This window comes from Heterocephalus glaber, unplaced genomic scaffold (genome assembly GCF_053883595.1).
Source record: "Heterocephalus glaber isolate CG9 unplaced genomic scaffold, H.glaber_assembly_v1.0 deba00001504, whole genome shotgun sequence".
In the NCBI taxonomy this organism is placed as follows: Eukaryota; Metazoa; Chordata; class Mammalia; order Rodentia; family Bathyergidae; genus Heterocephalus; species Heterocephalus glaber.
The window spans coordinates 24,136,906-24,160,957 of NW_028258324.1; the positions used below are offsets into that span (position 1 = coordinate 24,136,906).

Genomic DNA, 24,052 nt, shown 5'->3' on the forward strand with positions numbered 1-24,052 from the left:
TCTTCGTTCAACTTTGGTAATTCATATGTATCTAGGAATCTGTCCATTTCTTCTGTGTTGTCCATCTTATTGGCGTATAGGTTCTGGAAGTAGGTATTGATGATCCTCTGGATTTCTGCTGGGTCTGTTGTGATTTCACCCTTTTCATTCCTAATTGCATGGATTTGGGCCTTTTCTTTCCTTTTTCTGATCAGGTTTGCTAAGGGTTTGTCAATTTTGTTGATTCTTTCAAAGAACCAACTCTTGGCTTCATTTATGTTTTGTATTGTCCTGTTAGTCTCCATTGCATTGATTTCTCCTCTGATCTTTATAATTTCCTCCCTTGTATGAGCTCTGGGGTTGTCCTGCTCTTCTTTTTCTAGAAGCTTGAGGTTCAGCATCAGTTTCTTTAATTGAGCTCGTTCCGTTTTCCTAATATGCATATTCACTGCTATGAATTTCTCTCATAAGACTGCTTTCATTGTGTCCCATAGATTCCAATATGTTGTATTGTCATTGTCATTTAATTGAAGGAACTGTCTGATTTCTTCTTTAATTTCCTCTGTGACCCATTGGTTATTCCTAAGTGTGTTGTTCAATTTCCACATGTTTATGAAATTTTTTCAGTTTCTTTTGCTATGGATCTCCAATTTCATTGCACTATTGTCTGATAATATACAAGGGATAACTTCAATTCCTTTGCACTTACTTAAACATGTTCTATGTGTGAGTATGTGGTCTTTTTTGGAGAATGACCCATGTGCAGCTGAGAAGAATATGTATTCTGATTTTGTGGGGTGGAAGACTCTGTAAACATCTGTTAAGTTCATTTGTTCAAGACTTCAATTGAGTTCTAGTAGTTCATTACTTATTTTTTGTCTAGTTGATCTATCTATTTGTGACAGTGGGGTTTTGAAGTCCCCCACTACAATTGTATTAGTGCATATATGACTTTTCATGTTTGTTAGTGTTTGTTTTATATAGTTGGGTGCACTAGTGTTTGGTGCATAGATATTTACATTTAATTTCTTGCCATGCCAGATCTGTTCATTCTGCTTTGCTTCCTGGGGTTGTGATCCTCAATGTCTGTTCCTAGGATATTGTGTCAAATTCTTTGGAGTGCTGGTTTGGTATTCATGAAGTTCCTAAGGTGCTCTTTGTCATGAAAGTATCTTATTTCTCCATTCATTTTGAAAGATAGTTTTGCAGGGTACATCAATCTGGGTTGCAGGCTGTTTTCTTTTAGGGCTTGGAATATGTCACTCCAAGCTCTTCTTGCCTTGAGGGTTTGTGTTGAGAAGTCTGCTGTGATTCTGATGGGTTTTCCTTTGTATGTGATTTCTTTCTTTTCTCTGACTGCTTGGAGAACTTTTTTCTTCAGTTGTGCTTCTGGAATCTTCACAATTATATGCCTATGTGTAGATTTTTTTTGATCAAGGGTATTTGGAGTCCTATATGCCTCACTTATCTGTATGTCAAGCTCTTTTGCCCTGCTTGGGAAGTTTTCTGCCATTATTTCTGTGAGAAGATTTTTTATGTCATCTCCACTCTCTCCTGTTTCTTCATTGAGCCCAATCAGTCTTATGTTATTCTTCTTTGCTTCATCTAGCAGCTGCTGGATTGATTTCCCATGTTTCCTTATAATTTTGAAGCAATTTTTCTTTTCCTGGTCACTAATTGCAATCTTGTCTTCTATATCTGAAATTCTGTCCTCACATTGGCTCATTCTGCTGTGTAGACTTTCAATGGAGTTTTTCATGTCCTGGAAATCTATTTACATCTCTTTTGTGGATTCCGTTTGTTTCTTATGTTGGGATTCCATCATATTCCTGAGCTCCTCTCTAGATTTATTAATCATGTCTTGTACTAGGGGCACAATTTCTCCTGTTATCTGAGAAATTATTTCTGATTTCATTTTTTTCTAGATCCTCTTTTATTGTCAGTTCAGTGGGTCCAGGTGGTTGAGTATCAGAGTGTTCCATCTCATTTCCTTTTGGGGTTACTTTTGGTGATCTGGAAGTCTGATTTTGAGGCTTCTGTATGTATTTTCTCATTTTGATGGGGGGTGAGGGGCTGTTCCCACCTCCATGGATTACCTCCTCTGAGCTGGGAGAGGTGGGACAGGGGCTGGGATCAGCAGTAGGGATGGTGGCCCAAAAGCCCTATCCTGTGGGCTGGGAGCAGCGGGAGGGATGGTGGCTGGGAAGCCCCTTCCTCTGGTCCAGGAGCAGTGGGACAGTGGCTCAGAAGCCCCTACCTCTGGGGCAGGAGCAGCGGGACTCATTTCCATGATCTGGTGGTCCGGTGTCCTCTGCGTCTTTGTAGTGTGGGACCAGGTTGCTGTACAGAGGAGCAGGGGAGGGGGTGGGTGTCCAGTGGATTGTTGCCAGGGCACAGCTGCACATTGTTTCTTTAAGACAGATAAAAATTTTAAGTTACCAGAGTATGTTTTTTCCTCTTTTCTAAACATTATATTTTTGTGCTCATTAACTTTCAGATAAAGCAAGTTTTACGGTATTTGCAAATAAATAATTTCTTTTTAGAGTATTTTGATGTTCAGTGAGAATACAACAGAATAAGGAAGGATAGAGACAAAATAGAAGGTATAAATCTATTAGACTATATTAAAACTTGACAAAATTTACTAGGAAATCTTTCCACTAAACTTTTTTCTTAAATGCTTCTTTTTAAAAGAATTAATTTTATTGGCCCATTTTAGGCATACAATATAATAACATTCATCATTGGAAAGTTGTACCTTTACATAATCTACCTTGGTTCTTATTTTTTCCCTATTCCCCTTCCCTCCTTTCAACCCCTCCACCCCTCCCTATTTACAAAGACTTTGTTTTCATTTTTTCATATTAATTCCATTCCCTTCTTTCCTGTCCCCAATCCCTCCCACTTCCCCTTCCCCTTTGGACCTTTTCTTCCTATTTCACAATATCTATTATTAAAATGCTTATTTCTGAACTCATCTACCTGTGTAAAGGGAAATCAGTAAACTTTAGTGAGTGTAATGATTTTTATTTTTTCAAAGTAAACTATTTATGAGAAATTTCATGTTATGTTTAGTTACATAAAATATTTCATGATTTCCAATTTCTTTTTTTTTGGTACCAGGGATCAAACTCGTGTCCTTGTGCTTGTGCAGCAGGCAGTGAAACCACGGAGCTAAATCCCCAGCCCCATGATTTCCAAGTTTATCTCTCAGGATGAGTAAAGTGTAGGGAAATACATGATAAAAATTAATTTTTAAACTATATACTGCATAGTCCTGGCATGATACCAGAGTTAATCTATCTTTCCTGTTTTATACTCTACTGTGTCCCTCGAATCACTAGTCTTGTACACTAGGGCCATTGTTAAGCAAAATGAGGATTTCTTGAACACAGTCACAGTGACATGCTGGCTGTTGATTTGGTAACCAAGATGATAACTGACAGGTGGTTAATATATACCATTGGATACACAGGACAAAGGGATGATTCATGTTCTTGGCAGGACAGAGTGGGCAACTTGAGATTTCATCACACAGCTCAGTACAGTGTTTAATTTAAAACATATGAATTGTTTATTCCTAAAATTTTCCATTAATATTGGTCCATGATTGACTGTAGGTAAGTGAACCTGTGAAAATTGAAACCACAGATAAAGAGAGACTACTAGGGCCAGAGATTTAGCTCAATGGTGCTGGCACCTGCCTGGCAAGTACAATGTCCTGAATTTGATCCCTGGTACTGGAAATAAAAAAGAGAGGGAGAGAGAGACTACTGTGTACAGTTTTATATTTGTATGTATAATGTATTTGTTAGATATTGATACAAATGACTTTCACACTTTTAAGTATTTTCTATCTCAAAACACAATATCTTGACAATACAAGGAGTCATAATCCACAGCTTTTTATATGATTAGCACACAGTAAAGATTTGTTGCTTCAATACCCTTAAAGAAACATTGTTGAATAAGTTATTTTGTCTTTTCAATGGACTATGGCAACATTCAGAGATATTTTTGCTTCTCACCATGGGAAGGGGTGGGGAGTTGAGGAGTGATACCACTGGCATCGTGGGAAGAGACCAGCAATGCTACTAAATAGACCCTAACACACAGGACAGCCCATTTGCCACTGCTGCACTCTTACATAAACTCACTAAAGTTATTAAGTTTTCCATCTATGTTCCTCTTCTAGGATTTTAAAACTTTTGCCAAACGGAACAGAAAAAGAGAGCAGATCTTAAGACAACAAGAATATATAAGTCGACATTTCTCTGTGCAAAAGCTGAGAATCCCTGCATTACATTAAATCTCTTGTTACATAGTTTAGTAGTAAAAATCCAAAAAGAATCTTTGATGATGAAACAGAATATCTGTGTAAAAATATAAACAGCAGATAGATAAATCTTTTGACCAAAATGTAGATTTCTCATAGAATATGAACTGTCAGGGTATGTTTTCCTTACAGAAATCATATTAACCTTTACCTTGAATATTTATTTAGTGAAGTATATGTATATTCAAATATTTTGCCAAATAGTATCTTTCTGGGTTAAAATCAGAGATGTAGGAACCAACATTCAATAGAAAACTCATAGACACTATAGATGATTTTTCTAGGCTGAAAGAAAATAAAATTGAGTCTATTCTTTGATTTTGTATATTTTAGGAACATGATTGATTTTTATCTCCTCCCCTATCCCCTAGCCTGAGCTCTGTACTGCTCTCTATTCTATTTCTCTCTTCTCCTTTGCAAAGATATAGTAAAGATTCCATTACATTCAATTATGTTTCTGCCAGCTACAAATTTCAGACAGACAGGTCCACTAAAGTAGTTTTCTCTGAGGGATTTCAAAGTCTCATGGGAAGTGAGTGTTAGCTCCATCTAAGGACAGTGGTTGGTAGTTTTGAACACAGCATGAGGGGTTCAGCCATTTTGTTCTCAGGCCCAGTCCTCCTGGCTCTTCTTCCTCACACAATGAGACTTGTGTCAGAGTCCTGGGGAGAGTACCTGTCAAAAAATAGCCGTGGTCTCTTCAGTTTAAGAAAGTGCCAATTGTTGTTTTTGTTACACAGTGTAACATAAAGTGGATTGAGGTAAGGGGCCTTAATAACACTTCTTTGTGAATATTGGTATTTTATACACTTTCTTTGCAATATTCGAAGGGCTTTTCTAATTTGAAAAATGGAAATATTAGAAATAAACTTCTAAGCTTATCTTTTAAATATTTTTCTCAGTTCCTAGAAAATCTTTCAGACCTCCATAAGTACATTACAGAGCAATTTTTGGATATGGTAATTTCTTACCAAAATATGGGTACAAATATGATGCTAGTGTTCATATATTTAAAAATATCCTCAAAATTTTATCTTAGAAAAAAGTTGTGATTTAGTAAGCTAAGTATATATTTTGTATTATATAGTAGTTTTAAATTCCTGGGTCTTTCACCTTGATTTTTCTATCTATAAATATCAAAGTTCTATATTGGAAACCAAACTCTCTTATGAACACATTTAAAATTTGAATGTGATGATCCTACTTTATGTTGGGATAACTCCTGTTTCTTAAAACATTATCAGCAACAGAAAGCCCTTTATATCTCCTATTGTACATATATATATATATATATATATATATTATTCTTAAGTTCTTTTATTGCTACATTTTAGGTATACAATACGTTTACATTTATCATTGGGTGTTTGTACCTGTACATGATGTATCTTGATTCTTATTTTTTTCCCCATTACCTGTGTGCCCTTCACCCTCTCCACTCTTCCTATTTACATAGACAACATTTCCATTTTTTTCTTTTCTCATAAATTTTCCTTTCCCTTCTTTCCTTTCCCCTTCCCTCCCTTCACCCCTACCTCTTTGGACCTTTTTTCCTATTTCAAATTATCAATTATTCATTTTAATCATTTTAATTCTTATTTACACTTTCAGTTTCTCACACTAGAGAAACTATTCGGTATTTACACGTGTGTCCTATTTATTTCACTTAAGAGTATGGCCTCTATATTCATCCATTTACTATAAATGACTCTAGTTTCTCATTCTTTATGGCTGAGTAGTACTCCATTTTATAAAAAAAGTGCATCTGCTTTATCCAGTTTCCAATTGATGAGCACTTGGGCTGCTTCCAAGCTTTAGTTATTACAAACTGTGCCTCTCTATATATGAGTGGACATATATCACTGTGGTATGATTCTTTTAATTCTTTTGTGAAGACACCTAGCAGGGGAATAGCTGGGTCAAATGGGACCTCTAGCCCTAATTCTTTGAGGTATCTCCATACTGATTACCACAGTGGTTGCACCAGCCTGCACTCCCACCAGCAATGGAAAAGGGTTCCTTTCTCCCTACAATATCATATTTAAATAAAATAGATTTGAGAAGCTATTCCAAAAGCTATCATATAAGAGGTGCAATTCAGAACTCCAAATTTAAAATAAATGCCCATATTTATTTCCAAAATCCTATCCTGTCCTGTTCACTATTCTCAGACATGCTGTCATCAGTGTTCTTAGATGTGTTGTCACAAGTTTTCTCCTTTTGCCTTCCCTTTCTCTGTCCTCCCTTCTCTCCCTTCCTTCTTTCCTTCCTCCCTTTTTCCTCCTTCACCTCCCCTCCCTCTCTCCTCTTCCTTCTCTTTCCTACTCACCCCCCCCCTTTTTTTGGTATCAGGCATTGAACTCAGGTCCTTGCACTTGTGAGGCAAGCAGCGGAACCACTGAGCTAAATCCACCCCCCCCCATTCTTAAACCCCTAGCCCCTTCAGCTTACTCTAAAAGGGAATACCAGTGAATAAATGTAGTAGTGCATTAGAGTACGGTGGCTATCATTTATCATTTTAGCTGGATAATGGAGACTATTGTTAAATTATAAAAAGTAATCCCTCATTGCTTTTATTCATAGAAATGACTCACCATTTTGCAAATCATTTGTCTTATTCCTAGTGAGTATGATTTGGCCCAGTGAAACAAAAATATGAGTGTGGAAAAATGATGTGGATATCTTTAATGCCCAATGATACTAGACTTTCAAAAGGATTATTTAGGCTATAATGTAGAAAAAGTTGAAGTATTGCATATAATAGGGCTTAAGTGAGGAAAGAGATAATAGATATGGTTCCTCCAAGAAATGTATGGATAAGCAAGCAAAGATGTAAATAATATATATATCAAGATAACCACTAAATTAAGTTTTAAAAAATTATTATCTGTAGAAACTTCCTGCTGCCTTATTGTCTTTTTCTTTTATTTTATGTATAACTCTCCAATCACATTATGAACTCCGGGTATGGGGATATTATTCTTTATATTTCCTGAGTAAATGACTAAAGTAGCAAGTACATTTATTAGAATAATCAGAAGACATGTAAAACCTGTGCCAATGTAGTTGTTTTAGAAAGTTAAAACTGAATATTAAAATATACTAAAAAGTTTCTGAAAACTATAGAGCATTATGGAAATGATGTATTACTAACATGTATGTAGCCATTACAGAAATATAACAGATATTGATATTTGGCCATATTTCCTTAAAATCATTTAAACAACAGTTAAAATTCTCTTTTACTTTCTTCCATCCCATTTAGCTCTTCTTCTCTTTTACTACAATCACTGTTCTGATATTGGGATGCTTACTTACTTTTTATGTTTTTTGATATTAAGATATTAACTATAAACAAATGTATTTTTTTATTCTTAAAAATTTACACAAATGACATTGTACTCAATGTGCCTTTTCACATCTGATGAATTTAAAAGTTTAAGGTGCATAAAATAGAATCTCACTGTAATTTTAATTTGCATTTTCACTTCCTTGATTTCTAAGTAGATGGAGCAAAGTGACACAGGTTGGTTTGCCCTGTGAATTTCTCTTCTGTGAATTGCCTGATTATAGTCTCTGTGCATTTTTGTGCCAAAAAATCCCCCAGTGAGTTGTATTGCCAATATCTTCTTCCTAATTTGTCTGTAAATGCTTTCATCATATAGGTATTTTAATTTTAAAGAAGATAAACTTATTTATTTTTTTTGATGGGAGATAATATTGGTTTATTTAAACAACCTTTGCATATCAGGAGGTCATAAGATTTTCATTATATTTTTTCTTTTGTTTAAGTCTACAGTCCATCTGGAATTTATTTTGCTGTGCAGAATATGTTAGAAATCTCATTTTATTTTGTCCTTTATGGGTGGCCAATTTTCCTAGCCTTTCTCCCTGAGTTTAATATTCTTTATTTGTTGCACTGTACTGCATATCCAAAATCTTCTCATATGTATGGGGTTGTCTCTGTGCTCTAAATACTGTTTAATTTATCTCTTCATGATTGTTGTGCACACAGGTTATATCATTTTAATTGTAATATTATGTCTCAGTTAGGCTAAACTATTCTCTACCCAGTTGTATTGAGTAATTTTTGCCTGTTACTCTTTCATATGAATGGGATAAGCTCATTAAGTTAAAATTTGTTGATACTTTGATTTAATTTACATTGAAACTTTACACCATTATGGAAAAATGACATCTTTATTATATTGGACCTTTCCACTTCTGAACTGTTATTATATTTCTTCATTTTTTAAAAGTCTTTGTGAATTTCCTTAAAATTTCATAATTTTCATAATTACTTGATAGAGGGTACATTCTTCTTTTGTTAGATTTGTTCCCAAGACTTTTCTTGATTATACTGATATTATTAGTTGGATTTTTTCCCTACTGTGGAATAAACAAAGCCTAAAGTCTGGGTTTGGGATCCAAGTGCTTGAGTTCAAATACTCACTCCTTCACTTCCTAGTTGTACATCAGTTTAACTCTAGTTTGGGAACAATAATAACATTTACTCAATAGGATTGTTATGATTAGTGGCTGAGATAATGTGCACCTAGAATATAGCATTTAATATATTTGAACTATTAGCACTGCTCCAAACTCTATTATTCTTGCTCCTTAATTTTTGCTGTTACAAAGAATTTTTGTTTGGTACTGGGGATTGAATTTGGAACCTCGCGCTAGTGAGGCAGGCAGCAGAACCACTGAGCTAAATCCTCAGCCCAAAGAATATTTAAAAAATGTTTGCATTTGTCTGTAGTTTCTTTTGGATATTTTTCTGATGGAAAATTATATCATACATGAATAGGTACTACTGTATTTTTTATCAATTCTTTTATTGCTTATTTATTCTTGCCTTATTGTGTTCTTAAGGACTTTTTTTTGTTTTTGTTTTTTGTTTTAGTACCAGGGATTGAACTTAAGACATTGCACTTGGAAGGCAGGCACAGAGCCACTGAGATAAATCCCTGGCCCAAGAACTTCTAATATAATGAAATATATATGCATATTATTATACTTTACTTGAAAAAGTTAAAGTTTTAGAGAATATTTTTACTGTTCTCCTTTTGTGAATGGGCAATTATGATAAAAGTTGCAATGTAATCTTTCTGCCTATTTTAGGTACTTTTCCCAAAATAGTATCATTCAGGGTGTCATCAAATAATACAGTGAATAACAACATTTAAAAAAATAATTGTTACAGTAAAAAAATTACCATAATCCCGAAAAATACTTCCTGTTACTTTGAATACACTTGTCTCATGATTTTTATCATTTTCTGAAGCAGATCTAGACATCTTGTTTTATGAATGTCTTTAGTTGCACATTGTGGCTGTCTGTATGTTTGGAATTGACTAAAAACATTTACTTTTCATTCATTTTGATTTTGGAAAAGAGACAGAAGTTACATGGTGCCAGACTCAGTGAATAAGGTGTAATGTTTTTATGAGCCTGCTTTTCCATTGCATGGCACTTGCAGCATTCACCATATTTTTGATTGTACCTGTTAAGGACACCCATGAAAGAAGACTCCAGAATGGCTTCAGAGAGCAACAAGAACACAATGGGATAATATGTTTATAGTGGGGGGGGGAAGGATTACTGGCAAGATGTTTTTATTGTAGTTATTTGTAAAAAATTTAACATATATTGTATATTTAGATCATCTCTTGTATATAAATCTTTGCCTGCTTTCTATATCATTTTTCTGCCACAATCACTTCCCTATGTCCTACCCCTACCCATCTTCAAGACCCAATTTAAATGCCACTTTCTTCATGAAAACTGTGGCTTCTTCTAGATGGAGGTGGCACCATGAGTGCCTTACTCAGTAATAATCACAGTCTCTTATTTTTATGCCAATCTATATTATGTGTTTATGTATGCCTTATCACTCACCTTCTGATTCTAAAATTTGGGTGGTCTGGATCAGTATCTGTTTTGCTTTGAATTTTGTTTCCTTTTCCCAGTTTACTACAAAAAAATTGAACTCAAAAAGTAGGAAATGAACCAGATATGGTAGTGCCTGGCTGTGTTCTCAGTGTTACTCTAGGAATCTGAGGCAGCATCTTCACAAATTTGAACCAACCCAGGCAACTTAGAGAGATCCTATCTCAAAATTTAAAAAATAAAAAAATAAAAATGGACTTAGGATGTAGCTCAATTTGGAAGCTCTTTTTTTTTTTTTTGGTATCGGGTATTGAACTTGGGTCCTTGTACTTGTGAGGCAGGCAGCAGAACCACTGTGCTAAATCCCCGGCCCTGGAAGCTCTTTGTTCCATCCCTCATACCACCCCCCAACAAACAGGTAAATAAATCTGTGAAGAAAATAAATATCTGGAATTGAATGCCGAAAAGATCTTGTTTAACACTCAAGAGGTATGAAAAAGAAACATATCCGTATTCCTTTGTTATAACTTGTATCATTCTTAAACATTTTTTAAGTACCTATGATATAAATGTATATATGATTAATATTCAGCAACAAAGTAAGAATTTGGCAGCCACTGTGATTTTTGATTCATTAACTTTACTAGAATTTGTAACAGAATGGAGAATACAAGAGGACCCCCAGGGGAACAACCAGGATGTACAAATAAATGGCATTTGTCTGTATTTAATAGAAAAAAAAATCATCTACTAAGTTTTATTCTCTACAGCTTATTACAGACCATTTTGGTAGTATTCTTTGGAGAAATATTTTTCCAGAAGCTGATTCAGGCATTTGTAGCTATGACATTTTGATATTTCCTCTTCTTTTTTGACAAATTTTTCAAAAAAGTAGGTGAAGAAATCTTCAAATGAAAATATATTGTAGTACCACCACCCCCAGTGCAGAGGAGTAGAGCTGCCCCAGAACAGAGGAGGTGAACCTTCTGGGGCGCTATACCACTGCCCCCAGCACTGAGGAGCAGAGGTGCCCCCAGGGCAGAGGAGGTGAACCTTCCAGGCCACCATATCACTGGCCCTAGTGCCAAGGAGGTAAGCCACCCAGGTGCCAGCAGCACACATCCCTCCACACCCCCCACCAATGAAATCAGAAGACACTTAAACAAGTCTCAAAACCAGACTCCCAGATCACCTAAAGCAACCCAAAAGGGAAATGAGATGGAACAATCTGATACTCAAACCATCTGGACTCCCTGAACTGGCAACAAAAGAAGATCTGGAAAAAATGAAATCAGAAATAATTTCTCACATAACAGCAGAGACTGTGCCCATAGTGAAAGACATGATTAATAAATCTAGAGAGGACATAGATAAAAAAATAGAGGAGCTGAGGAACATGATGGAATCCTAACATAGGAGACAAATGGAATCCATAAAACAGATGCAAGGAGATTTCCAGGAGATTAAAAACTCCATTGAAAGTCTATGCAGCAGAATAAGCCAATGTGAGGACAGAATTCCACATACAGCAGATAAGATTGCTATTAGTGACCAGGAAAAGAAAAACTTCTTTAAAATTGTAAGGGACCATGAGAAATCAATCCATCCACTGCTAGGCAATGCAAAGAGGAATAAAATAAGATTGATTGGAATCAATGAAGAAACAGGAGAGAGTGTACACAACATAAAAAAATGCTCACAGAAGTGATGACGGAAAGCTTCCCAACAGGGGAAAAGAACTTGACATGCACATAAGTGAGGCATATAGGATTCCAAGCAGCTATGATGAAAAAAAATCTACACCTAGGCATATAATAGATAAGATTACAGAAACCCAACAGAAGAACAAAATTCTACAAGCAGTTAGAGAAAAGAAACAAATCTCATAGAAAGGAAAGCCCATCAGAATCACAGCAGATTTCTCAGTGCAAACACTCAAGCCAAGAAGAGCACTGAGTGATGTATTTCAAGCCCTAAAGGCAAACAGCCTCCAACCCAGATTGAGGTACCCTGCAAAACTTTCTTTCAAAATTGATGGAGAAATAAGATACTTTCATGATAAAGGGCACCTTAAGAACTTCATGATTACCAAAGCAGCACTCCAAAAATGTTTTTACAATATCCCCAGAAAAGACAATGAGTATCACAACCCCAGGAAGTACAGCAGAATAAATCCATAGGGCATGACGAGAAATTAAATGCAAAGGGGGAGAATCCAACAGAAAGAAAAAGTCATGAAAACGATGTCAATACATATCAGTTATAACCAACAATGTTAAAGGTCTCAATTCACCAATCAAAGGAAATAGACTGGCAGAATGGGTCAAGAAGCAAGATCAAACAATATGCTGCATACAAGAAACACACTTAATTCAAAAACAAGCTCATAGACTGAAAGTTAAAGGTTGGGAAACAATACTCCATTGACAGGAACCTGAAAAAAAGCAGAAGTAGCTATCCTCTTTGAAGACCAAGTGGATTAAAAACTAACACTGATTAAGAGAGATGAAGAAGGACAGTACATCCTTGTAAAGGGAACAATCCAAGAGGAAGAGATAACAATCATAAACATATATGCACTAAACACTAGAGCACCCAACTACATAAAACAAACATTAGCAGACATGAAAAATGAAATAAGCACTAATGCAATAGTAGTGGGGGACCTCAGTACCCCACTGTCACAAATAGATCAACTAGACAAAAAATGAGCAATGCAATACTCGAACTCAATCAAACTCTTGAACAAATGAACTTAACAGATGTTTACAGTGTTCCACCCCACAAAATCAGAATACATATTCTTCTCAGCTGCACAAGGTCATTGTCCAAAATATACCACATATTCACTCATAAAACATGTTTAAGTATGTGCAAAGGAATTGAAGTTATCCCCTGTATATTATCAGACCATAGTGCAATGAAATTGGAGACCAATAGCAAAAGAAACTGCAAGAATTTCATAAACACGTGGAAATTCAACAACACACTTCTGAATAACCAATGGATTACAGAGGAAATTAAAGAAGAAATCAGACAGTTCCTACAATTAAATGATAATGACAATACAACATCTAGGAATGTATGGAACACAGTGAAAGCAGTCTTATGAGGGAAATTCATAGCAGTGAATGCTCATATTAGGAAAACAGAGTGAACCCAATTAAACAATATGATGCTAAACCTCAAGCTTCTAGAAAAAGAAGAGCAGGAGAACCCCAAAGCGCGCACAATGGATGAAATTATAAAGATCAAAGCAGAAATCAATGCAATGGAAAGATTTTTTTTTTTTTTTGGTACCGAGGATCTAACTCTGGTTCTTGCATTTGCACAGCAGGCCGTGAAACCACTGTGCTAAATCTCTGGCCCAATGGAGACTAAGAGAACAATACAAAAAAATCAATGAAGCCAAGAGTTGGTTCTTCATAAGAATGAACAAAATTGAGAAACTCTTAGCCAACCTTTTCAGAAAAAGGAAACAAAAGGCCCAAATCCATGCAATTAGCACAAAAAGGATGAAATTACAATTGACCCAGCAGAAATCCAGAGGATCATCAGTACCTGCATTTAGAACCTATATGCCAGTAAGATGGAAAACACAGAAGAAATGGACAGATTCCTAGATAAGTATGAATTATCAAAGTTTAATGAAGAAGGCCTAAAAATTCTAAACAGCCTAATATCAATCAACAAAGTTGAAAATGTAATTAAAACCTTGCCAACTAAGAAAAGCCCAGGACCTGATGGCTTCACTGCTGAATTCTATAAGACATTTAGAGAGCAATGACTGTTACTACTGTTTAAACTCTGCAATGAAAGGGAAGCAATACTCCCAAATTCACTCCTGGAAGCAAGGATCACCTTGATTCCCAAACCAGAGAAAGACCCAAGTGAAAAAGAGAACTATAAGCTAATCTACTGTACATAGAACCAAAAATCCTTAATAAGATACTGGCATATAGAATGCAGAAGATCATCAAGAAGATCATACACCCTGACTAAGTGGGATTCATCCCAGGGATGAAGGGATGGGTCAACATGTGCAAATCAATCAATGTAATACACTGTATCAATACAGCCAAGGACAAAGACAATCTGATCATCTCTATAGATGCAGAATAAGCATTCAACAAAATCCAACACACATTTATGATAAATCCCTACAAAAAATTGAAATAGATGGTCTCTCTACCTTAATCTGATGAAAGCCATCTATGAAAAACCAACAGACAATATCATACTAAATGGTCAAAAACTGAAATCCTTTACACTAAAATCGGGAACAAGACAAGGATGTCCACTATCACCACTCCTGTTCAATATTGTCTTGGAAACTTTAGCCACAACATTTAGAAAAGAGAAAGAAATAAAAGGAATAAAGGTAGGAAATGAAGAAGCCAAATTGTCATTATTTGCAGATGACATGATACTCTACATAGAAGACCCCAAGAATTCTCCCAAAAATCTTTTCTATTTAATAACCAAATTCAGTAAAGTAGTTGGATACAACATCAAGCACACAAAACTCAATAGCTTCCTCTCCATGAACAACAGACACACTGAGAGAGAAATAGGGTAAACCATTCCTTTCACAGTAGCATCTAAAAAACTGAAATACCTAGGAATCAACCTAACAAAAGAAATAAAAGACCTCTTCTCTGAAAATTATAGCACTCTGAAAAGACAGATTGAAGAGGATATCAGAAAATGGAAAGACATCCCTTGCTCCGAGGTAGGAAGAATCAACATAGTGAAAATGGTCATACTTCCAAAATTGCTATATAGATTCAATGCAATGCCAATTGAAATTCCAGCAGCATACTTCACAGACCCAGAGAAAACAATCCAAAAATTCATTTGGAACAAAAAGAGACCTAGAATAGTACAAGCAATTCCAGACAACAGAGGGGGTATCACAAGTCCAAACTTGAAACTATACTACAAAGCTACTATGATTAAAAAAAAAACAACGTGGTACTGGCAAAGAAACAGACCTGAGGACCAGTGGAACAGATTAGAAGATGCAGGAAGAACTCCAGACACACTCTGCCACCTCATTTTCGACAAAGGAGCCAAACACCCTCACTGGAGGAAAGATAGCCTCTTTAATAAATGGTGCTGGAAAAATTGGGTTTCAACTTGCCAAAGATTAAAACTAGATCTATGTCTCTCACCATGCACTAAACTACAATCGAAATGGGGTAAAAATCTAAATATTAAAACAGAAATGCTGAATGAGCTGGAACAGAGGTTAGGTAGAACTCTTGAAGACATTGGTGTAGGAAAAGGTTTTATGGACAAACCTCAGTTTCCCATGAACTATCACAAACAATCAATAAGTGGGATCTCTTCCTATTAAAAATCTTCTGCACAGCAAGAGAAACCACCAACAGTATGAAGACACAACCCATAATGTGGGAAAAATTTTCACGTGCTGTTTCTCAGACAAAGGTTTACCATCTAGAAACTATAAAGAACTTTAAAAAATCAGACCTCCCAAATTTAAAGACCCAATCCAAAAATGGGCATCTGCAATGAACAGACATTTCTCAGACAAAGAAGTATAAACAGCAAAGAAACATATGAAAAAATATTCAACATCACTGTTCATTAGAGAGATGCAAATGAAAACAACTCTGAGATTTCACTTCATCCCAGAAAGAATGGCTGTTATCAAGAAATCAACCAATAACAAATACTGGTGGGCTGTGGAGAAAGAGGAACACTGTTTCACTGCTGGTGGGGGTGCATTCACTGTGAAAATCAGTATGGAGATACCTCAAAGAACTAGGGCTAGAGGTCCCATTTGACCCAGCTATTCCCCTGCTGGGTATCTTCCCCAAAGAATTAAAAGAATCATACCACAGTGATATACGTGCACCCATGTTCATAGCAGCACAATTTGTAATAGTTTAAACTTGAAAGCAGCCCAATTGCCCATCAACTGGAGACTGGATAAAGAATATGTGGGCTTTTTTTTTTTCATAAAATGGAGTACTACTCCATCATAAAAAAATGACATATTAGAGACATTCATAGCTAAATGGATGCACATTAAGATGATATTCTTGGGGCCGGAGATTTAGCTCAGTGGTTCTGCTGCCTCCCTCGCAAGCACAAGGACTCGAGTTTGATCCCTGGCACCAAACAAAACAAAAAACAAAAAAACTATAGCTGGTAGAGATGATTTTTTTTTTTTTTTTGGTACCAGGGATCGAACTCGGGTCCTTGTGCTTGCGCAGCAGGCAGCGAAACCACTGAGCTAAATCCCCGGGCCTAGATGATATTCTTAAGTGAAATAAATAGAACACACATGTGTAAATAGCAAATAGTTTCTCTAATGTGAGAAACTGAAAGTGTAAATCAGGACTAAAAGGTATAATAATGTGAAATAGGAAGGAAAGGAGCAAAGGGGAAGGGGAAGTGGGAGGGGTAGGGGAAAGGAAAGAAGGGAATGGAATTAATATGAGAAAATGAAAAAGTGGAAACAAAGTCTTTGTAAATAGGGAGGAATGGAGGGGTTGAAGGGAGGGCAGGGAAATGGGGAAAAAATAAGAACCAAGATGGATTATGTAAAGGTGCAAATTTCCAATGATGAATGTCATTATATTGTATACCTAAAATTGGCCAATAGAATTAATTTAAAAAAGGAAATGTATTCTGTTGATTTCTATCATTTTTCAGTCTTTGATTTTTCCCATAGTTCCTTCTTGAGAAATGTATCGATCCCTTCAGAATCTCTTAAATTCTCAGCACCTACAGAAGTTGTCATGAGAAGTAAAAATATCTGGCATAAATGTAATCAGTTTCTTCTTTTCTTTTTGTTTCCTAAAATTCCTTTATTGGTACATTTTAGGTAAACAATACATTTCTATTTATCATTATACAAGTTGTCATGAGGAGTAAAAATATCTGGCATAAATGTAAACCATTTCTTCTTTTGTTTGGTTTTCTTAAATTCTTTTATTTGTACATTTTATGTAAACAATACATTTACATTTATAACTGTACAGGTACAGTGCTTGTACCTGTACATGATGTGTCTTGGTTCTTATTTCTTTCCCCATTACCTGTGCACCCTTCCCTACTAACATAGACATCATTTTCATTTTTTTCCCATAATTTTTCCTTTCCCTCCTTTCCTTTCCCCTTCCCCTCCCACCATCCCTACCTCTTTGGACCTTTTCTTCCTATTTCAAATTATCAATTATTCATTTTAATCATTTTAATTCTTATTTACACTTTCCATTTCTCACATTAGAGAAACTATTCAGTATTTATACATTTATTCATTTCACTTATGAGTATGGCCTCAATATGCATCCATTTAGCTATAAATGTCTCTAGTTTCTTCTTCTTTAGGTCTGAGTAGTACTCCATTTTATAAAAAACCCGCATCTTCTTTATCCAGTTTCTAGTTGATGGGCACTTGGGCTGTTTCCAAGCTTTAGCCATTATAAACTGTGCCGCTATAAACATGAGCACACAAATATTGCTGTGGTATGATTCTTTTAATTCTTTTGGGAAGATACCCAGCGGGGGAATAGCTTGGTCAAATGGGACCTCTAGCCCTAGTTCTTTGAGGTATCTCCATACTGATTTCCACAGTGGTTGCAGCAGCCTGCACTCCCACCAGCAATGGAGAAGGGTTCCTTTCTCCCCACACCCCTGCCAGCATTTGTTATTGATTTATTTCTTGATAGCAGCCATTCTTTCTGGGGTGAGGTGGAATCTCAGTGTAGTTTTTATCTGCATTTCTCGAACGACCAGTGATGTTGAACATTTTTTCATATATTTATTTGCTGCTTTTAATTATTTGTCTGAGAAATGTCTGTTAATTTCAGATGCCCATTTTTGAATTGGGTCTTTAAATTTGGGGGGGTCTGATTTCTTTCAGTTCTTTATATATTCTAGATAGTACTCCTTTGTCTAAGGTACAGCTGCTAAAATTTTTTTGCCACATTATAGGTTGTCTCTTAGCTCTAGTGGTGGTTTCTCTTGCTGTGGAGAAGCTTTTCAATAAGATGAGATACCAGTTGTTGATTCTTTCTGCTAGTTCCTCTGCTATTGAGGTTTTGTTCATAAAGTCTTTTCCTATGCCAATGTCTTCAAGAGTTCTACCTAACTTACCTTCCAGCAAGTTTAGTGTTTCTGTCTTAATGTTTAGATATTTAATCCACTTCAATCTTAATTTAGTGCATGGTGATAGGTATGGGCCTAGTTTTAATCTTTGGCAGGTTGAAATCCAGTTTTTCCAACACCTTTTATTAAATAGGCTATCTTTCCTCCAATGAGGGTGGTTGGCTCCTTTGCAAAGACGAGGTGGCTGAGTATGTCTGGAGTTGTTTCTGCATCTTCTAATCTATTCCACTGGTCCTCAGGTCTGTTTCTTTGCCAGTACCATGTTGTTTTTATCACAGTAGCTTTGCAGTATAGTTTTAAGTTGGGGATTGTGATACCCCCTGCCATGTCTCTGTTGCCTAGAATTGCTTTTGCTATTCTAGGTCTCTTCTTGTTCCAAATGAATTTTTGGATTGTTTTCTCTAGTTCTGTGAAGTATATTGTTGGAATTTTAATTGGTATTGAATTAAATCCAGATAGTAATTTTGGAAGTATGGTCAATTTCACTATATTGGTTCTTCCTACCCAGGAACAAGGGATGTCTTTCCATTTTCTTATATCCTCCTCATTCTCTTTTTAAAAAATGCTGTAGTTTTCAGTGCAGAGGTCTTTTGCTTCCTTTGTTAGAATGATTCCTAGGTATTTCATTTTTTTGAATGCTCCTGTAAAAGGTATTGTTTCCCTAAGTTCTCTCTCAGTGAGTCTGTTATTTGTGTACAAGAAGGCTATTGTTTTTTGAGTGTTGACCTTGTATGCAGCTAGTCTACTGAATCTGTCAATTAAGTCTAGAAGTCTTTTGGTGGAGTTTTTTGGGTCTTCTATATAAAGTATCATATCATCAGCAAATAATGACAGTTTAACTTCTTCCTTTCCTATCTTTATTCTTTTCGTTTCTTTCTCCTTTCTAATTGTTGTGGCTAATGTTTCCAGGCCTATATTGAACAGGAGTGGTGATAGTGGGCATTCTTGTCTTGTTCCTGATTTTAGTATGAAAGTTTTCAGTTTTTGACTGTTTTGTATGACGTTGTTTGTTGGTTTTTCATAGATAGCCTTAATCAGGTTGAGATAAAGACCTTCTATTCCAATTTTCAGTAGGGCTTTTACCATGATTGGGTGTTGGATTTTGTCGAATGCCTTTTCTGCATCTATTGAGATGATCATATGGTTTTTGTCCTTGACTCTGTTAATATAGTGTATTACACTTATTGATTTATGAATGTTGAACCATCCTTGCATCCCTGGGATAAATCTGACTTGGTCAGGGTGTATGATCTTCTTGATGACCCTCTGTATTCTGTTTTCCAGTATCTTTTTGAGAATTTTTACATCTATGTTCATTAGGGAGATTGGCCTGTAGTTCTCTTTTTGGGTTGGGACTTTCCCTAGTTTTGGAATAAAATTAACACTTGCTTCCAGGAATGAATTAGAAAGTCTTGCTTCCCCTTCAATTTCCTTGATGAGTTTAGAGAGTAATGACATTAGTTCTTCTTTAAATATCTTGCAGAATTCAGCAGTGGAGACATCAGGACCTGGGCTTTTCTTTGTTGGTAAATTTTGTATTACATTTTTAATCTCACTCATTGTAATTGGGGTGTTTAGAATTTCTATATATTCTTCATTCAACTTTGGCAATTCATATGTATCTAGGAATTGATCCATTTCTTCTGTGTTTTCCATTTTATTAGAGTACAGTTTCTTGAAGTAGGTATTAATGATCCTTTGGATTTCTGCTGGATCTGTTGAGAGTTCCCCTTTTTCATTCTTAATTGCATGGATTTGAGCCTTTTCTTTCCTTTTTTTGATAAGGTTGGCTAAAGGTTTATTGATTTTATTTATTCTTTCGAACAACCAACTCTTTTATTCATTAATTTTCTGTATCATTCTCTTAGACTGCATTGCACTGATTTCTGCTCTGATCCTTATAATTTCCTCTCTTATATGAGCTTTGGGTTTTTTATGCTCTTCTTTTTCTAGGAGCTTGAAGTTCTGCATTAGGTTATTTTTCTGAGTTTTCTCTGTTTTCCTAATATGGGCATTCACTGCTATGAATTTCCTGTGCAGAAGTGCTTTCTTTGTGTCCCATAGATTCCTGTATGTTGTACTGGTATTATCATTTACTTTTAGAAACTGTCTAATTTCTTCTTTAATTTCCTCTGTGACCCATTGATTGTTCAAGAGGGTGTTATTCAGTTTTCATGTGTTTGTGGGAGCTTTGCAGTTTCTTATGCTATTGATTTCCAATTTTATTGAACTATGGTCTGATAATACACAGGGGATAACTTCAATTCTTTTACATTTACTTAGACATGTCTTATGAGCTAGCATGTGGTCTATTTGGGAAAATGATCTGTGTGTAGTCAAAAAGAATGTATAGTCTGATTTTGTGGAGTGGAACACTCTGTAAGTATCTATTAAGTCCATTTGTTCAATAGCTTGGTTCATTTCTAGAATTTCATTGTTAATTTTTTGTCTAGATGATCTATTTGTGATAGTGAGGTATTGAGGTCCCCCACTATAATTGTATTAGTGCTTATTTGGTTTTTCATTTCCATTAAGATTTGTTTTGTATAGTTGGGGCATTCATATTTGGTGCATATGTATTTATGATTGTCATCTCTTCCTCTTGGATTGTTCCCTTCACAAGGATGTAGTGCCCATCTTTGTCCCTCTTAATTAGTTTTGATTTGAAATCTACTTTGTCTGGAAATAAGATTGCTACGATTCTCTGATGCCTATAAAGGTTGGATTTGCAGCCAGAGGCTTTGCCACATTCTTGACAAGTGTTAAGTTTTTCCCCAGTATGGATCTTCTGATACTCATTAAAGGATGAATACTGGTTGAAGTTCTTCCCACCTTCATTACACTGGTGGGGTTCTGTCCAGTATGGATTCACTGATGTTCAATAAAGGTGGAGATACGCGTGAAGGTTCTCCCACATTCCAAACACTGACACAGCTGTTCTCCAGTGTGGAGTCTCTGCTGTTCAACAAGGGATGGAAACTGAGTGTAACCTTTCCCACACTCACTACACTTATAGAGTTTCTCTCCTGTGTGGATTCTTTGATTCCTATGAGGCTTTACTCTACAGTTGAAGGTCTTCTCACATTCAGCACATTTATAGAGCTTCTCTCCAGTGTGAATCCTCTGGTGCACAGTGAGCATGGAACACTGGGTAACGGCTTTCCCACACTCCCTGCAGTGGTAAGGCTTCTCTCCTGTGTGCACTCTCAGGTAGTCATTGAGGGTGGAACTGCTGCTGAATGCTTTTGGACACTCATTACACTTGAATGGCTTCTCCCCAGTGTGGATTCTCTGATGTGCGAGAAGGGATGACCAGTGGATGAAGGTCTTCCCACATTTGTTATACTTGTAGGGTTTTTTTTTTACCAGTATGGATTCTCTGGTGTTCCAGAAGGTGAAGACTCTGGCTGAAGCTCTTCCTGCACTCGTGACAGACATAAACTTTTCCTCCTGGGTAAATCTGGAAGCATCTCACTAGATCAAAATTCTATGTAAAATCTTTCCCAAAGATATAATACATATTGAGTACCATCTCTATGGGAACACTCTGTTGTGAAACAAGAATTGTGTTTATAAATGAGTTCTTCCCCAGTTCCAGACTTGTAGGGTTTTCATTCTCACTGATAATTTTCTTGGATGAGGCTGCCATTTGCCTAAGGGGTTTCTGTTGCTCCTGTACTATCTTGTCCTAAGAATTCACAGATTCTTCAAAGACAATGTCCCGAGGACCATACTTAGTGGACTTTTTCTTTATTATTCCATAAGATGTTTCTTCAATAAAAATGTCCTGTCTGACAGGCACTCCTTCTATGTCAGGCCAAGTTTTGAAATCTGGGCAGACATCTGGAGGCATTTCTCTTCCTTTTATGCAGGGGTCTTCTCCTCTCTGCAACTGGCAAATCACCTTAGGTATTGAAACCGGAATCCCCACGGAGACCAGGTTGCTGTAGTTCTCCAGCATGACCTTCCGGTACAGGTTTCTCTGACCCAGTTTCAGCTGAAGCCACTCATCCTGGCTGAAGAGCACTGCCACATCCCTGAAGGTTACTGACCTTGTAACCTGAGCAGGCAGCAAATCCATAGCCATCCCTTCCTTCACAGTTTACTCATCAAAAGAGAAAACCATGCTGACAAATTAGGTCTGCTCTGTAAGTAAGCTCAGAGAGTGCCTGGAGCAGCCAGGCAAATGTCACTAACTGCAATGGGCTCCTTTTACCCACTCTGGAAGGAGAGCACAACATACTGAACATGCTATGCTTTGGAACCTCAGCCAATCAGAAAAAAGCTGTTGTGGAAGTAATCATAGTAACTAGATGTGCAGCCTCTACACCAGGCATCTTGAGTGCTTTTTATGCATTATTTTAAATCTTCACAGTAACTCTACAAAGTGAATACAATTGTCTCTCTGTATCTGTGAGTTCTGTATCCATAGATCCTCTGTATCCATGGCTCCCACTGCGGCCCTCAAGAGGTGGCAGTGAGCTTCTTAGCCAGGTTCACTCTCCCCGGGAGCCCGCCAGAAAGGCTGTGAGCAGCCCCGCGCTCAAAAATTTCTTCTTTAAGAAGATATAGAACCCACAGATTTTTGCTGAGCCACACAAAAGCTTTATTTAAAAAATACTAAATATGTAAATGTAAAATGTCTTATAAGTAATGTCCTATTTTTAATTTATGCCATTTCTGTCTTTAGAAGTGTGATTATTTCTCAAAATATACTTGCAGAGATGTGCAAGGTTCTGCAGGCCAGCATCTGCTCCTGGAGGCCAGGCTTCCAGCTTGCACTGACTTTCAGGATCTTTCTTCAGGCAAACACCTGGAGGCCATCATCTGCAGATGCCAGTGTGTCAGCAGATGTGGATGGGTAGGTGAGCAGCACTTTATGCTATTAGAACAGCTGGGAGAAGAGGAAAATGAGAGTTCTGCCTTCCTTTATGTCATGTAAGGCTCCCTAAGAGCATTCTCACCTGGAACCCATTTTTCCATCTCTCCTGGTCTTGGCTGGTTTTGATGGAGAGAGAAACTTGCCTTACTCATCCTCCTAGGATAGGACGAAGTCTGTTCTTCCTTGACATCAATCACCATTGTTAGAAACATTGCTCAGCAAGCATTCATGTGTTTGCCTAAAATATTTTCTTTTCCAGAAAGTGAGCTCCTTGAGGGGATTACCTCTGATATTGTAATTATTCTACTGTATGGTGCCTAGTACAACTGTGAATAAATAATGATAATTATTTCCAATTTACATTTCAAATACTCTGAAAACTCGATTTGGGACATTTTATGTATTTTACATTTAAAAAATTATAAAATGTAGGGCCAGGGATTTAGCTCAGTGGTTCTGGCGCCTGCCCTGCAAGTGCAAGGACCCGAGTTTGATCCCCAGTACCAAAAAAAAAAAATTATAAAATGTATTTTTGGATCCGGTTTAGTGATATTTGTTTAGAAAAATATAGTTCCTAATTTGATATAATATTTGAAAAATATTTTACAATTTTTTAATAAAAAAAAATTTTTTTTGAGTACTAGGGATTGAACTCAGGACCTTACGCTTGCGAGGCAGGCGCCAGAACCACTGAGCTAAGTCCCCAGCCCTACAATTTTTTGATTTTTAACACTTATAACCAAAGTGCTGTGTGGACCACTTTAAATCAAACAGTAAGCAACACAAAATTTAAAAATTAATACAAGTTTTATTTTTGCCAC

General features: G+C 36.4%; 1 long non-coding RNA gene and 1 pseudogene across 2 annotated transcripts in view; one reads left to right on the plus strand and one right to left on the minus strand.

Annotated features, from left to right (window-relative positions):
* LOC147825279 (uncharacterized) overlaps positions 1-22,442 on the minus strand; it is a 46,574-nt pseudogene extending 24,132 nt beyond the window's left edge.
* LOC110347720 (uncharacterized) overlaps positions 1-24,052 on the plus strand; it is a 179,749-nt gene that overhangs the window by 103,792 nt on the left and 51,905 nt on the right. The window lies entirely within an intron of this gene.